The 15,372-nt window shown below is 39.3% G+C and overlaps 1 long non-coding RNA gene across 3 annotated transcripts in view; it reads right to left on the bottom strand.

Annotated features, from left to right (window-relative positions):
• Positions 1 to 914: 914 nt before the first annotated feature.
• Positions 915 to 15,372, bottom strand: part of LOC110212493 (uncharacterized) — a 31,014-nt gene continuing 16,556 nt past the window's right edge. Inside the window, exons 2-6 of one of the 3 annotated variants that reach the window (XR_002325684.2) lie at positions 7,976 to 8,068; positions 5,837 to 5,935; positions 5,008 to 5,287; positions 4,574 to 4,898; positions 915 to 2,554 (exon numbers count right to left, since the gene is read on the bottom strand). This is a non-coding gene — a long non-coding RNA (uncharacterized LOC110212493). Of the gene's footprint in view, positions 2,555 to 4,428; positions 4,899 to 5,007; positions 5,288 to 5,836; positions 5,936 to 7,975; positions 8,069 to 15,372 lie in introns of those variants that run through there. The other 2 variants (XR_002325685.2, XR_013485722.1) reach the window with 2 other exon arrangements.

Genomic DNA, 15,372 nt, shown 5'->3' on the forward strand with positions numbered 1-15,372 from the left:
TGGGTTTTTGTTTGTTTGTTTGTTTGTTTTTTGGTCTTTCTTTGTATCTGTAGGACTGACTACACATGGGAATTAGGAAGAAATGTCCATAAATTCTCCCTAAAGTGACTTAGACTTCACCAGAAGTAACCAAAATTTCCCACTCCCTTCTATATGGAGGGAGGTAGAGAAATATTAGGAGGATGCTTATACAGCATAATAGCTAGAGGAACCCAGAAGGGCCACACTAGCAAGTGAACACATAACTAGTGATTTGACTGCTTTCTCTTTTAAATATTTAAGGAGAACAAAGGGAGCATCCTGTTGATTTTAAGGTGATCATTTCCTTTTCACCTTTCCACAGATTTGGCTGGGGAGAAGATTTGACTCAGGTAAAGTCTGAGAGCTCAGAAGGGACATAACTACATTATGTATCCCCCAGGGTACTTTGCTCTATTTGAGCACTTTTCTGTGTGCCCCACTTGTGGGAAGCAATCCAGAGGATTGAAAGGGGATTAGGGGAATTTTTATGTCTATTTCCTTTTTCAGTTATGTTATCTGCCATACATGTGTTGAGTACTCTCCTTGAGGTGTATGAACAGAGAAGAGATGTCAATTTACCCAAAATTGTGATAAGGCAATTCAGATACTTCCCAAAGTGTTCATATGGCATTTTTTTTCTGAGACTCTGTCTCCCATCAGCCTAGGGGCATGTTTGAGAATTCCAGACATAACATGTCGCATCTTGCCATTCCTCTTAGGTTCCATTGTCTTGGTGCATCTTAATTTTTCACTTTATCTCTGCTCATGAACTGAATCATTAAAAAATAAAATAAAATAAAATTGACTTGACCTAATTATGATTCATATCTCAGCAGTGTCTTTCATTTCTTTATTGATCCAAAGTTAAACCAAGAGGGCTACCACTGTTTCAAAATACAGGCATCTTTATTTCACTTGAAGTCAATTTCCACACGAAATAAGAAAAACATGTTGCATTGCTATAGCTCTTTGAACTTCACCAAGTGTTTCACATCTCAATACAATTCTACAAATATTCACTGACCACCTATTATCCTCTCAGTGGAATCTGGTTTTCGGAGGGCCTGAAATATAAACCAGACCTCATTTTATCACAGCTTCCATAACACTCAGCCCAGACGCACTGGAAAAATAAAATTGCTCCTTTTTACAGCAACATTTTTATTAAAATAGTTCTGTTGACAACAAATTCTTTATGTTAGGGCTCTTCAGCAGACTGAATTGTTACCTCTTTGGATTGTGGTTTCTAAGATCTCCGACCTCATGTAATTATTTGGCTTTTAATCCCCTAGATAGGTATTCTTCTTTTCAAAACTTAAAGCTCTTCTCTGGAAATCCACTTCTTGCTTCATTAAGCCACATTGTACTATCCAGAATTAAATAGTATACCTCATTTCTTGTCGTCGTGGTGGGTGGTATTTTTTTTTTAGTGCAATTTTGGAAATGATTTTGGAAAGAATAACATGAAATTTTAGGTCATTCTCTGGCCAAATTAAAATTCCTTCAATAGTGTTCATTTTTATTTTAACTCTAGGGAATTATGAAAAGGGGATTTATTTAATTTTCGTGGTTCCCGTCTCCCTTCCCCACCCCCAACCTTTTTTCCTAATATTACCTTCCATTTACACATATAGATCTTATGTGTACATAGTCTTTTACTCATTAAGTTGTGAACTCCTTGTAAGCAGAGACTGTTTTTGCCTTTCTTTGTATCCCCAGCACTTAGCACAGTGTCTGAAACATAGTGAGTAATAAATACTTATTGACTGACTGAAAAGATTTAGGAGAAATGGAAGTTGTGGCACATGATAATGGTCTTTAAATATTTGGAGCCCTGTCAGAAGGAAAAAAGATTAGTCATATTCTGCACAACTCCAGAGGTCAAAACTGGAACTAATGTTTGGAAGTTCCAGTGAGACATTATTTTGGACCAATATTGGTGAACAATTTCCTAACAATGAGAGCTACCCATTGATGGAATACACTGCTTTCTGAGATAGTAATTCACAATCACTGGAAGGAATGTTGCAGAGGGGATTCCTGAGTAGGTTAAGAGGGTAGATTTTGTCTCTAAGGCCCCATTCAACTATAAGTTTCTCATAGTCTAATACCCTCTGCTTGTTTGTAGTAATCCCTATGCACGTTTTCTGACCAATTTTAATTTTCTCTTGACACTGTAGTGGGGAATTCCCAATTCTCAATTTAGGAGGTCCCTCCTCACAAGTATTTTAAATGATGCTTTTTTCAACATTTCAGAGATGTGATAGATTTTAATGAAAAAGCTTAAAAAGTTATTTTTAAGTCATGGTTTAAATAACATAGATGATTTAGATTTTAATTAATGTATCATTTAATTTGTCAGTGTATCTATTGGAGTAGACAAGGACAACGGGGAAACATGTCATATGGAAGAAGAATAAGGTGATGGGTTGAACAATGGATTTGGAATTAGGGGACCTGCACTTGAATCCTTGCTCTTCTACTTGGCTTGAATCATATGGATATTTGCCTCAATTCTCCATTTTTCTTTTGCCTGTGTAGACATAAGCATGGGTGGGAAAAATGCCAAATTTAAAAAAAAATAGGCTAAGCAAGACTTCCTATAATGGGGCAAAATAGATATTAGTAAAAAAGTTGCTTGCCTTGCTAGAACAAAGACACCAAGTGCACCTTTTAGGTCCTTTCTAGCACTAAATCTATGATACTTAATCTAGAACTCATTGCCCTCTTTACCTTTTTCATTTTTTAGGGCTGTAGAGACAGTCGTTTGGCCTGGAAGGAGAGCACGATTATATGGATATAAATGCTGAGAGGGACCTGAAGCCAGATCTGTGCTAAGAAAAGTGCAAGGGGTAAATAAATGTTAGTGGGGAGTGTGGAAGAAGAGCAAATAACAGTACTATCTCACTATCAAACCAATAGAACAATATCTCAAGGGAAAAAAATAAATAAATGGAAGCAAAGTTGATGAAGACATGGAAATCATATGGCTAATGGGGAAAAGCTATTTTAGACAACTAAGGACTTTTCAGATTTAATGTCTGTGAGCTTTGTTTTCTTTGGAATAGGAAGGTCTGAACTTCCATAGTTTGCAAACATGGTACTGCATTTGAAGTAGGTTCCAGCTGGATAATTATGCTTTCCTAGCAGCCTTAGTGGTATTGTGTGTGTTTATGTTTTAATCAATCAGTGTTCTTGATCTTTACAAACTCGTGCCATATTCACACATGTTCCTCAAAGCGAAAGACAAATATGTTGCTAGTTGAATTCCACTGTGTTTCTGAGAACATATGTGATAATAGTTGTGGTAGTGGGATCAGGAGGAGAGACCAGTGAGGGGATGGGATGTGTCTGCATATTATTGTGTTTTTCTGTATTTAGGGCTCTTGTAAGCCTAGAAAGGAGCATCAATAATCATATATATTCTTTGTGATACCACACCATTTCTAACTCCGTAAGTGTAATTTGCTTAGTTATATGCTGTTATATTGAATATGAAAAAAGTTCTGGAACAAATTAAAATATTCTTTGGAACAAAGTGACAAAGAAAGGAATGCCACTCTCCCAACACAGGAATTTCTTGAATGAACTAAATTGGTATTCCCTTACACTCTAGCAAACAATTCTGTCTCTTCAGTTATTTTCAACATCATGGAAATAAGGGGGGAAAGTGTTAATCTAGGAGTCTTTTAATATCTAGGATTGTCTTTAGATGAGGTATTTAGGACCACAGGCCAAAAAAAAAAAGCATTATAGTGGCCTAGAAATTAGTCTTTAAGGCTCACATATAATAGTACATTCCTCTTTCTCTTTATATTGCTCATAAGTTTGTAAGGGAGAGATCCCGGATCCAATCAAGTTATTAACTGATCAAAAAGCAAGGAGAAAAAAAAATGGTAAGAGCTTTCTCCCTGTTCTTTTTTTTCCCAGTGATATTCTTTACCTTATCACATTCTGTAATAGGATAATAGAATCATAGATTTTGAGCTGGAAGGGACCTTAGAGATCACTGTGTTCAACCCTTTAATTTTATAGATCAGTAAACTGAGGCTCAGAAAGGTTAAAGTGATTTGTCTCCTTGCATACAAAGAATAAACCATGGACTTACCTTGACTGCGAAATGTAAAGCACTTAGCACAGGGCCTGGCACATAGTAAGATTTGTGTAAATGATAGTTATTATTATTGTTATTATTTTTTTTTCAAAAGTTGAGACAGAGTTGGACTGATACAAACAATTCAATTTAAAATCCAGCACCTACTACGCACAGAATACTGCACTGTGCTGGACATAGAGGGAGACATAAAGTTCAGATAAAACATGACTCTGGCCCTCATGGAGTTTAGAGTCAAAGAGGGGAGAGATAGATAGATAGAGGGGAGACATAACACAAATAGAATCATAGTACAAAAATAATAAATTTACTACATATAAGGTACATGGGGTGTGGGGTGTGCTCGGGAAAGACTATTGCCTCTTGTGTGAGGGCTGCCAAACCCTTTTCAGGGCTTTTTTCAACCTTCAGTGTCCACTTGATTCACCCAACTCTCACCTGTGGCTCCAAGAAGCTGTAGCATGTGCAGTGGCCACACCCCAGGAAACTGTTTTGGCAGGTGGGCTAAACAAGGTTGAGGATAACTGAGGGGTCTCAAATCCTTTGGTGAGTTAAGAGAATATCTACCCCAAGCATGTAGAGACTTCCCCCACTGGAATGGGCAGATAAGAGCAATTTGTCCAATAGCCATGATGGTGGCTGAAACAGGCACCATGGGGCCCTTAGAGCTTGGCCAGGCACCAAAGATGCCAAGGTCATCCACTGCATCCTGAGCCATCACCAGTCATCTTGACTTTTGTGTTGCCACTGGACTTCCATGACTCTGGAAGAAAGAGTGAGGCCAGTGACTTAACACACCTCTGCCTCACTTAACTCCAATTTATGCACAAATCAAAAGACATCATCCATATCATTTTACCATTTTCACCCACCTCAAAGATGACAGACAAGTGATGAAGCCACACATGCAGATACACTGGGAGCTGTAGTCACAACCATGCACATAGATAGCGCAGGCCATAAGGTCATCTTCTCACTGGACTGAAGAAGCAGTGGGATTCAATAGCTCCCTGGGTGTCTGAGCAAACTTTTTGAAAGACCACTCTGCACTGTTCACCTCCTGGCATGAGAAAGGGGCTAGAAAAGGTGCCCTAAAAATTGTCGGCTTCACCCAACTCTGCCTTGCTTACCATGGCAAGCAGAGATCTCACCCTGCAGTGAAAACACAAAAAATACACAAAAACTTTTGCAAAGATGATTCTACTCATCATTAATTATCATCAATGTGCCAAAAGAGGACAAGCTTATAATGCTAGGTGACTTTAATGCAAAAGTAGGCACAGAATAACAGACATGGCAGGGAGTCTTTGGGAGGAATGGAGTCAAAACAACAACAATAGTCACTTATTACTGAAGACCTGTGCATCTCATGACCTTATTGTCACTTCCTTCCATTTATCTAAACACCATAAAATTTTGTGGATGCACCCTCATGGAATGTGTACGTGCTTATGGACAACACAAAATCCAGTAGACCTGAAAGATGAACAGCTCTTGCTGCAAGAGAATTCTGCAGGTATCACATTCAAATAGTAGCTCTGAGTAAAACAAAGCTGGCAAATGAAGGGCAGCTAACTGAATTTGGAGCTAGATACATGCGTTTTGTTTTTTTCTGAAGTGGCCGCAATGACAGGAAACACCACGAAGCTGGTGTAGGTTTTGTAATCAAAACCAATCTAGTCAACAAGCTTGAATACCTACCAAAAAGAGTGAATGACAGGCTCACAACAATGTAATTGCCACTTGCAGGAAAGCACCATGCCACCATCATCACTGCCTATGCTCCCACCATGACAAAACCTGATGAGGTAAAAAAAAAAAATTGGAGACCTGGAGACCGTTATCATCAATGTGCCAAAAGAGGACAAGCTTATAATGCTAGGTGACTTTAATGCAAAAGTAGGCACAGAATAACAGACATGGCAGGGAGTCTTTGGGAGGAATGGAGTCAAAACAACAACTATAGTCACTTATTACTGAAGACCTGTGCATCTCATGACCTTATTGTCACTTCCTTCCATTTACCTAAACACAATAAAATTTTGTGGATGCACCCTCATGATAAATATTGGCACTTAACAGACTATGTCATTGTAAGGAGAAGAGACAGGATGTGAGAGTGACAAAGGCAATGTGCAGTGCAGAGTGCTGGACTGATCATAGACTTATCCTCTCCAAACTAAATACTTGTTTTCAACAAAATTTCCAGCCCCAAGGCAAGACAACTATCAAAAGATCTGCTGTCACAGATTAGTATGCTTTTCCAAGCAGGAACAGTGTCTTGCTAACTTGAGGGAAAGCTGAACCAACACACGGTTGGCAACAGTGGAGCAGAAAAGGAGGGGGCAGCTTTCAGTGAGTTAACATACAGCACTGTATTTACTTATCTGAGCCACAGCACTCACAAACATCAAGATTGCTTTGATGAAAATGATGGGAAAATTCATCAGCTGCTAATAAAAATGAGAACTCCATAGGGTTTGCCAGTGGGACAGTTCTTTCATCTCTATGAAGGCAGCATTTAACTCCATTAAGAGTAAGGTGTGAGCAAAGTTTAGAGAGATGTAAGATTCTTGGTTCTGTAAAAAGTGAGGTGAAATTCAGTTTTATGCTGATAGAAGCAATCCAAATAATTTTTATGATACTCTGAAGGCTTTTTATGGGCCAAAGACATATGGTGCATCTCAATCATTCAGTGCTGATTAGTGATAAAGACAGGATCCTAAAAAGAAGGGCTGAACACTTCCATAGTATTCTTAACAGAGCATCAATCATGTTGAAGCCACTGACCATATACCTCAGGCTGAAGTCAATCCCTCTCTAGATAAATTTACATCTGAAGAAGAGGCTTTTTAATGCCATTAGACTCCTCTAGTGTGACGAAGTAAGTAACTGGTGTTGATTCTATTCCAGCTGAGATTTACAAGGCAGAGGGTCCATTGCTCACACAAAAGCTGACTGCAGTTATCTGGGTTATATGGCAAGAGGAGGTTATCCCCCAGGAATTCAAGAATGCCTCTGTTGTCTGTCTCTATAAAGGTAAAGTAAATATATTGTCCTGTGACAATCACAGCTGAGGTGGAGTGGGGGATGGGTGTGTCTCTGTCGTAGTCATTGCTGGCAAGATTCTTGCTAGAGCCTCCTTAATAGGTTGATCCTTCACCTGGAAGATCGTTATCTTTCTAAGAGTTAGAGTGGCTTCAGAAAGGGTCAAGGAATGGTTGATATGGTGTTTGCTGTCCAACAACTCCAGGAAAAATGCTAGGAGCAGAACAGAGGTCAGTATGCAACGTTCATCAGTCTTACCAAGACCTTTGATACTATCAGTCATGAAGGCATATGTGAAATTATAGCAAAATTTGGGTGCTCAAAGAAGTTCATCAGTGTGGTATGTCAGTCTCATGAGGGCATGCTTGTACAGGTTCTGAATAATGAACAATGCTCTCGTGCTTTCCCAGTCACCAATGGAATGGTGCAGGGCTGTGTGCTTACTCAAGCAATGTTGTCAGATGCCTTCAACAAGGACAAAAATGACATCAAAGTCAGCTAACGGGCTGATGGTAAAATATTTAACTTGAAAAAGCTAGAAGTCAAGAGTAAAGCAGAGGGAGAGCTGGTGCATGACTTTTTGTCAGCAGATGATTGTGCACTCAATGCAGCCTCTGAAGTTGATATACAACAAAAGTATGGATTGATTCTCTGCCACTTGTGCCAATTTTGACCTGACAGTTAACACCAAAAAAACACAGGTTCCACCAGCCAGCACCCCACCATCCATATGTGGAACTATCAGTTACAACAAGTGGAGAAATTATAAATGCTGTGGATAAGTTCACTTACCTTAGCAGTATGCTTTCCCGGGATTTACACATCCATGATAGAAGATAAGGTTGATACACACATTGCCAGAACTAGTTCAGCATTTGTGAGGCTCTAAAGGAAAGTGTGGGAGAGAAGAGGTATTAGACTGCCAACCAAACTGAAGGTCTACAGAGCCGTTGTGCTGACCTCATTGTTGTATGCTTGTGAAACCTGAACAGCAAGTTAGCAGCATGCCAAGAAACCAAATCTCTTCCATTTAAATTGTCTGAGGAAGATTCTGAAGATTACACGGCAAGATACGGTCCCAGACACTGAGGTCCTTTCTCAAGATGAACTGCCAACCATTCAAACCCTACTGCAGAGTGCAACTCTGATGGGCTGGCCACATTGCTCAAATGTGAAACATACTTTTGCCTGAAACACTACTTTACAGAGAACTCACACAAGGCAAGTGCTCACATGGAGGTCAAAAGAATGACACAAGGACGCTGTCAAGGTCTCTCTGAAGAACTTTGGAACTGATTGTGTGACATGGCACACGCTGACAAGGACCACCAAGCATGACATGCCCACATCAAAGAAGGCAATATGCTGTATGAGTGAAGCAGAATTGCAGTAGCTCCAAAGAAACATGAGATGCACACATTTAGAGCTATCTTCACTCCAAATGTTCATGTGGACTATTTGTGCCCAACCTGTGGTAGAGCCTTCCAAGCTCATATTGGTCTGTTCAGCCATAGTCAGACACACTGTATGCCCACCCCAACATAATGATGTCATTTTAGTCCTCTTTGAGAGCAAAAGATAACAAACAACCAAGAGGTATGTGCAAAATGCTATGCAAAAACCAAGGAAGAAAAAAAAAACATTTCTGCCTTGAAGGGATCAGTCTTCTTTGAAGAGGTAGCATTGAAATTGGAACTTAAAATATAGGTAGGAATTCAACAGCTGACAGAAGGCTTTCGAGGGAAAGCACTTTGATCAAGGGCCAGAAAGCCTGAAACACACAGACACCTGAGTAGTTGAGTTTGGCTGGATCACAAAATACATGGTAGGAAGAGAAAGAAGAAACAGAGTTGGAGACACAGGGGGTGTCAGACTGTGAACATCCTTGAATGCCAGAAGTTTGACCTTTACTTTTTAGGAAGTAAGGCATCACTGAAGAGTTTTGAGCAGAGGAGTTGATGAAATGAATGCATAAGATAGATTAGTCTGACAATGACGTGACGGCAGGTTGGAGCAGGTAGAGAGTAGAGATGGGGAAGCCCTAATTGGGAAGCTTTTGAAATAATCAGAGGTGCAGCTAAGTAACATAGCGAACAGAGTGTTTGGCCTACAGTCAGGAAGACCAGCATTCAGATCAAGCCTCAGACACTTACTAGCTGTGTGACCCTGACCAAGTCACTTAATCTTTGCTTCAATTTTCTCATCTATAAAATGGAAATAATAATAGAACCTTATTCTCAGGGTTGTTGTAAGGATCAGGTGAGATAATATTTGTAAAGCACTTAATATCGTGTGCCTAGCACATAGTAAACATGTTATAAATGTTAGCTGTTTTGGAAACTGAGGTAGATAGAGGCCTAGTGACCTCCTCAGGGTCACACAGCTAGTAAGTGTCTGAGTTCGGATGTGAACTCAGATCTTCCTGACTTTAAGTCCCAGCATTCTACCCGTTATACTACCTAGTTGAATTATATCTAACAAGTTTGGGGGTACAAGAAATAAGCTTAATAGTATATATGTTGAGTTTGGGAAACCTGTCGGCTATCCTGATAGAGATGTTCTATGGCCAGCTAGAGATAATGATCTAAAACTTTAGAAAATGTTTTCTCAAGGGCTAGGAGTCAAAGCTAGAAGAATATGTTGTGGAGTCGTATTTGAAGAAGTGGTAGTAGAAATTGTTGAAGTGAAGGAGATTTCCAGGCAAAAGGGCACAAAGAGAAAAGAGACCGGAGACACATACAGATCTTCAGAGAATTCTCCTTTTAAGTGGACAAGAAAAGTAGACACAGAGAGTTAGTTAAGAGAGGGAGAAAGAAAACTAGGAAAATGTCACATTTCTGAAGCCAAAGGGAGAAGAGAGTAACTAAAAGCAAGCCATGGTCAGTATTGGCAAGTGTGACAGAGAATTCAAAGAGAATGAACACTGAAGAAAAAGTCTTGGAGCTTCATGATAAGGAGCTCATTAGTGACCTTAAAATGACCAACAATAGTAGAATAGTAAGTTCATGAATACAGATGAGAAGAAGCTGAGAAAAGAGTGACTTGTAAGGAAGTGGAAGCAATTGATCCCGGAAGCTTTTACAAGGAATTTGACTATAAAGTGAAAAAAAAGAAATGAGGAAAAAATATTGAAGGGGGTAGAACGGTCAAAGGTGTTTTGTTTGGTTGGTTGTTTGGTTGATTTTAATGATTTGGAAAAGCTGAACATATTGGTGGAGAGATTGGACGGAGCAAATAGAGAGGGAGAAATTGAAAATTCACAAAAGAGAAGCAGTGATTATTGGAGCAAGATCCTAGAAGAGACCAGAGAGGAAGGGAACAAAGACACATACAGAGAGATTAACCTTAGAACAGCTTCTTTTTTCTCTGCCCAGGAGAATGACCTTTGCAGTAGAAAGGACAGAACAAAAATAGCTCATAGGAGTTGATATCCAAGAGAAACAAAACCTAGCTCCCTTTTGATGAATTCAAGTCACTTGTCCCAGATGAGTTACATCCTCAAGTATCAAAAGAATTTGCCAATGTGATTGCTGAATCGCTGTAAGTGATGTTTAAAAGATCATAGGAACAAGAGAGGTACCACAGGGGTGGAAAAGAACAAATGTCTGAGTTTTCAGAAAAGGTAAGGCAAAAGAGTCCCAAAAATATTGGTCAGTGAGTCAATTTCTGGAAAAAAATATAGAATGGACCATTAAAAAGGTGGTTAATTGAACATGTAGAAGAGGAAACAGTGATTACAAAAAACCAGCATGATTATACAAAGCATAGGTGATGCCAGACTAACCTTACATCTTTTTTTTTTTAAGTCAGGAGGCCTTAAAAGGTCTTTAAAAGGCAGGTATTACAATGAATAGAGTGCCGGAAGTGGAGTTGGGAAGACCTGATTTCAAAGCCAGCCTCAGACATTTACTAGCCAATGTGATCCTGAGCAGGTTACTTAACCTCAGTCTACCTCAATTTTCTCAACTGTAAAATGGGGATAATAATAGTGATAGGGATGGGATCTGAATCCCTAAAAGGAAAAGACCATGTCTTTGGGATCTGGACCCCAAAAAGGAAAACCCCTGGCCTTTCCCACGTGGCCCAGGTGCCTGGTTCCTAAATCTCTGGCTTTGCCTGAGGCATCATCCCAGTAATCCTCATTGTCTGCACCTGGCCCCACCCTAGACCTCCACTCCTTCTTCCTATCTAGACCCCTAATTTCCTTGGCCTGGTCTCTGGCTTTCTGGTCCTTCTCTGTTACCTTACCAGTCACCTCAGACTACTTGGCCACTCCTAGATCCCTCCCACAGTCTTTCTGTATATAAGCTCCATTTTGGCCACCATTAAGGTGCTCAGATTCTTAAAATCTAGCCCATAGCGCAGACTCACTGGGAATCTCATCCACCCCAATTAGTGTTCTAATAAATCTTGTCTGGCTAAAAGAAGGCTTGAGTTGAATTCATTCAGGCAGAATCCGCAACTCTAGCTCTTGTTATTTCGGAGTCCCAACACCCCTACACTCCTAAACCTCAACAATAGCACCTACCTTCTAGAGTTACTGCAAGGATCAAATAAGATAATAGTTGTAAAGTACTAACACAATTATTGCTTGTTTCCTTCCTTCCTTTGACAGGGTTACTAAACTTGCAAGTGAAATATGTTTATTTAGATTTTTCGCAAAGCTCTTGATAAAGTATCTCATGTCATTCTTGTGACAAAGATGTAGAGATGCGGTTAGATGATAGCGTATGTATGAAATAGACAGATTTATATCTTGTTGAATGGCCACACTTAAAATGGAATTGGTTCAGTGTCAACTTGACAGCCAGTAGAGAGCTCAAGGTATCTGGGGTTGTTGTTCAGTTGTTTCAGTCATATCTGACTCTTTGTGACCCCATGTGGGGTTTTCTTGGCAAATACACTAAAGTGGTTTGCCACTTCCTTCTCCAATCTGAGGTTGGCCTTGAACACTTTAACACTTATCAATGGCTTAGATAAAGACACATATGACATACTTATTAGACTTGCAGATGACACAAAGTTGGAAGGGATAGATAAGCTAACACACTGTATAACAGGTCAGGATTCAAAAGATCTTTACGGGCTAAAGCATCGGACTCAATCTAATAAGATTAAATTCAGTAGACATAAAAGGAAAGTTTTACACTTGGGTTTAAAAAACCAACTTTAAAAGTACAAAATAGAGGGAGGCAGATTCAGACAATAGTTTATCTTAAAAAACAAAACAAAACAAAACAAGGGGCTAGTTAATTATTGCAAGCTCAATATGTCAGTTTTTCTACATTGCAGTCAAAAAAAACCATTCTATTTTGGGTTTCATTGAGAGAGGGATAGTTTCCAGAAATATGAAAGTGAGAATCCTGCACTTTGACCTGACTAGACTACATCTAGAGAATTGTATTAAGTACTGGGCACCACATTTTAGGAAGGACATTGATAAATTGCAGCATGCCCAGAGGACAGCAGTCAGGATGGTGAAGGGCATCTTGAGTTATTGTCATATGAGAATCAATCAATCAGCAAACATTATTAAACACCTACTATGTGCTGGGCACCTTGCTAAGTGCTAAGGACACAAAAAGAGGCAAAAGATAATCCCTGCCCTCAAGGAACTCACAATCTGATGGAGGAGACAACAAATAAACAAATACAAGCTATTTATAATACATAGGAAATAATCAGCAGAGGGAAGGCACAAGAATTAAGAGGGGCTGGGAAAGGCTTCCTATAGAAGATTGGATTTTAGTTGGCATTTGAAGGAATCCACGGAAGCCAGCAGATGGAGATGAGGAGACAGAATATTTCAGACATGGGGGACAACAATGAAAATGCCCAGAGCTGAGAGATAGAGTTCCTTGTTCTTAGAGCAACCAGGAGGCCATTAGATAGAAGAATACATGGCAGGGAGTAAAATGTAAGAAGACTAGAAAGATAGGAGGGGGCTAGGTCATTAAGGGGTTTGAATGTCAAATAGAGGATTTTGTATTTGGATTTGAAAATGACAGGAAGCCACTGGAGTTTATTGAGTAGGGGCAATGGGTCATGATCGGATCTGCATAGAAGGAAAAGCACTTGGGTGGCTAAACGGAGGATGGATTGGAGTGAGGAGAGAATTGAGGCAGGCAGATCCATCAGTATGCTGTTGCGATAATCCAGGTATGAAGAAATGAAGGCCTGCACCAGAGTGGTGGCAGTGTCAGAGGAGAAAAGGGGACATATGTGAAAGATGTTGCAAAGATGAAACCAAAGGAACTGGAGATATTTAGCCTGGAGAATAGAAGATTTTGGGAGACATGATAACCTATCTTCAATTATTTAAAGGGCTGTCACATCGAAGAAGGATTACATTTTTCTGCTTGGCCCAGTAGACCCAAAAACAATGAACAAAAGTCGCGAAGAGACAGATTGTGCTTAATACTGGTAGCTAGTATTTATACAGAGCTTTAAAGTTTGCAAAAAGCATTGCAGAGGTTATTTCATTTCACCTTCATAATAATCCCCATTTTGTAGGTGAGGAAACTGAGCAGGTAAAGCTGAGAGAAATCAAGATGTCTTACTTAAGGTCACATAGCTTGTGTCTGAGGCAGAATTTGAGCTCAGGTCTTCCTGACCCAAAGTCTAAAACTATGCCCTATTCTACCTTGCTGCCTACTATTCATGCTATTAAGGAAAACCTTCCTAAAAATTAGAACATTAATAACATAAGCAGAATAGACTGTCTGATTGAAAGTCTTCAATCTGAAGATAAATGACCACTTGTCAAGTATACTGTAAAATTCTTTCTCAGGTATGGACTGTATAGCCTCTTTGGGACCTTCTAGTTCTGAAATTCTGTGAATTAGAGGCAACCTCTTTCTCAGAAGCAAGAAAGAATAAGGAGAGAATGGATGATGCTGATTCTGAGGGGTTTCTAAGAGTAGAGGGTGGGAAATAAAGAGAGTTTCTATTAGATAGCCTAAATTTTCTTCTTAAGGCCATTGATAATAATAATAATAATAATAATAATAGCTAACATTTATATGCACTTACTACGTGCCAGGCACTATGCGAAGCACTCTACAGATGTTATCTCGTTTAATCTTTACAACAATCATAGGAGGTAGATGCTGTTTATCCACATTTAGAGATGAGGAAATTAAGGCAAACAGAAGTTTAGTGACTTGCCCAGGATGATACAGTTAGTAAGTATCTGAGGCTGGATTGGAATCTGGGTCTTTCTGACTCCAGGCCGAACATTCTATCCATTGTGTCACCTAGCTGCTCTAAGTCATCTCCTATCTCACTTCATTAGTGATAGCAAACATTTTTTATTCTTTTTTATAAAAAACCTTATTGATATATACCTTTTGTATTTATATCACAGTCATTTCTGAAAGAAAAAAAAATCTCACCTCCTCCCATTTAGGTGCTGCAGTAGATAGAGCACTGGGCTTGGAATCAGAAAGACTCATCTTCATGAGTTCAAATCTAACCTCAGATACTTACTAGCTGTGTAACCCTGTTTGCCTCAGTTTCTCGTCTGTAAAATAAGCTGGAGAAGGGAATGGCAAACCACTCCAGTATCTCTGCCAAGAAATCCCCAAATGTTGTCACAAAGAGTTGGATATGACTGAACAACACCAATCCCAAAAATAGAAACTTCCCTTCATGAAAGAAAGGGAAAAATGCAATCACATCTGATAACATTAACTGGTTCTGACAATGTATGTAACATTCTGCCATAGCAGTCTCTCACTTCTCTGAAATTAGGAAGGAAATATGCTCCATTAACTGTTCATTGGACTTTTATCAATTTGCCAGTTACTCAGTTTTAGTGATCTTTTCATTTATATTGCTTACAGTCATGTTGCTTATTTGTTTTTTTTTTCATTTTGCTTATTTCACCCTCTATTTGTTCACACAGGTATTCCTGTTTTTCTTTAATTCGTAATAGTTATTACATTACATCCATATTCCATAGTGTTTTCAGTGTTTCCCCAGTTAATAGGTAGCCAGTTTGTTTCCAAGGCTTTGCTACTACAAAGAGTGCTTGTGTGACTATTTTGATATATAGTAGACCTTTGTTTCTGTCTTTGACTTCCCTGCAGTAGCAGAGGATCACTTGTTCAAAGAATATGAGCAGTTAATCACTTTTCTTATGTAATTCCTAGTTGAGGTCCAAAGCAGTCAAAAGAATTTGCTGTTTT

The sequence above is a fragment of the Phascolarctos cinereus genome, unplaced genomic scaffold, assembly GCF_003287225.1.
Source record: "Phascolarctos cinereus isolate Bilbo 61053 unplaced genomic scaffold, phaCin_HiC Scaffold_4;HRSCAF=312, whole genome shotgun sequence".
Classification (NCBI taxonomy): Eukaryota; Metazoa; Chordata; class Mammalia; order Diprotodontia; family Phascolarctidae; genus Phascolarctos; species Phascolarctos cinereus.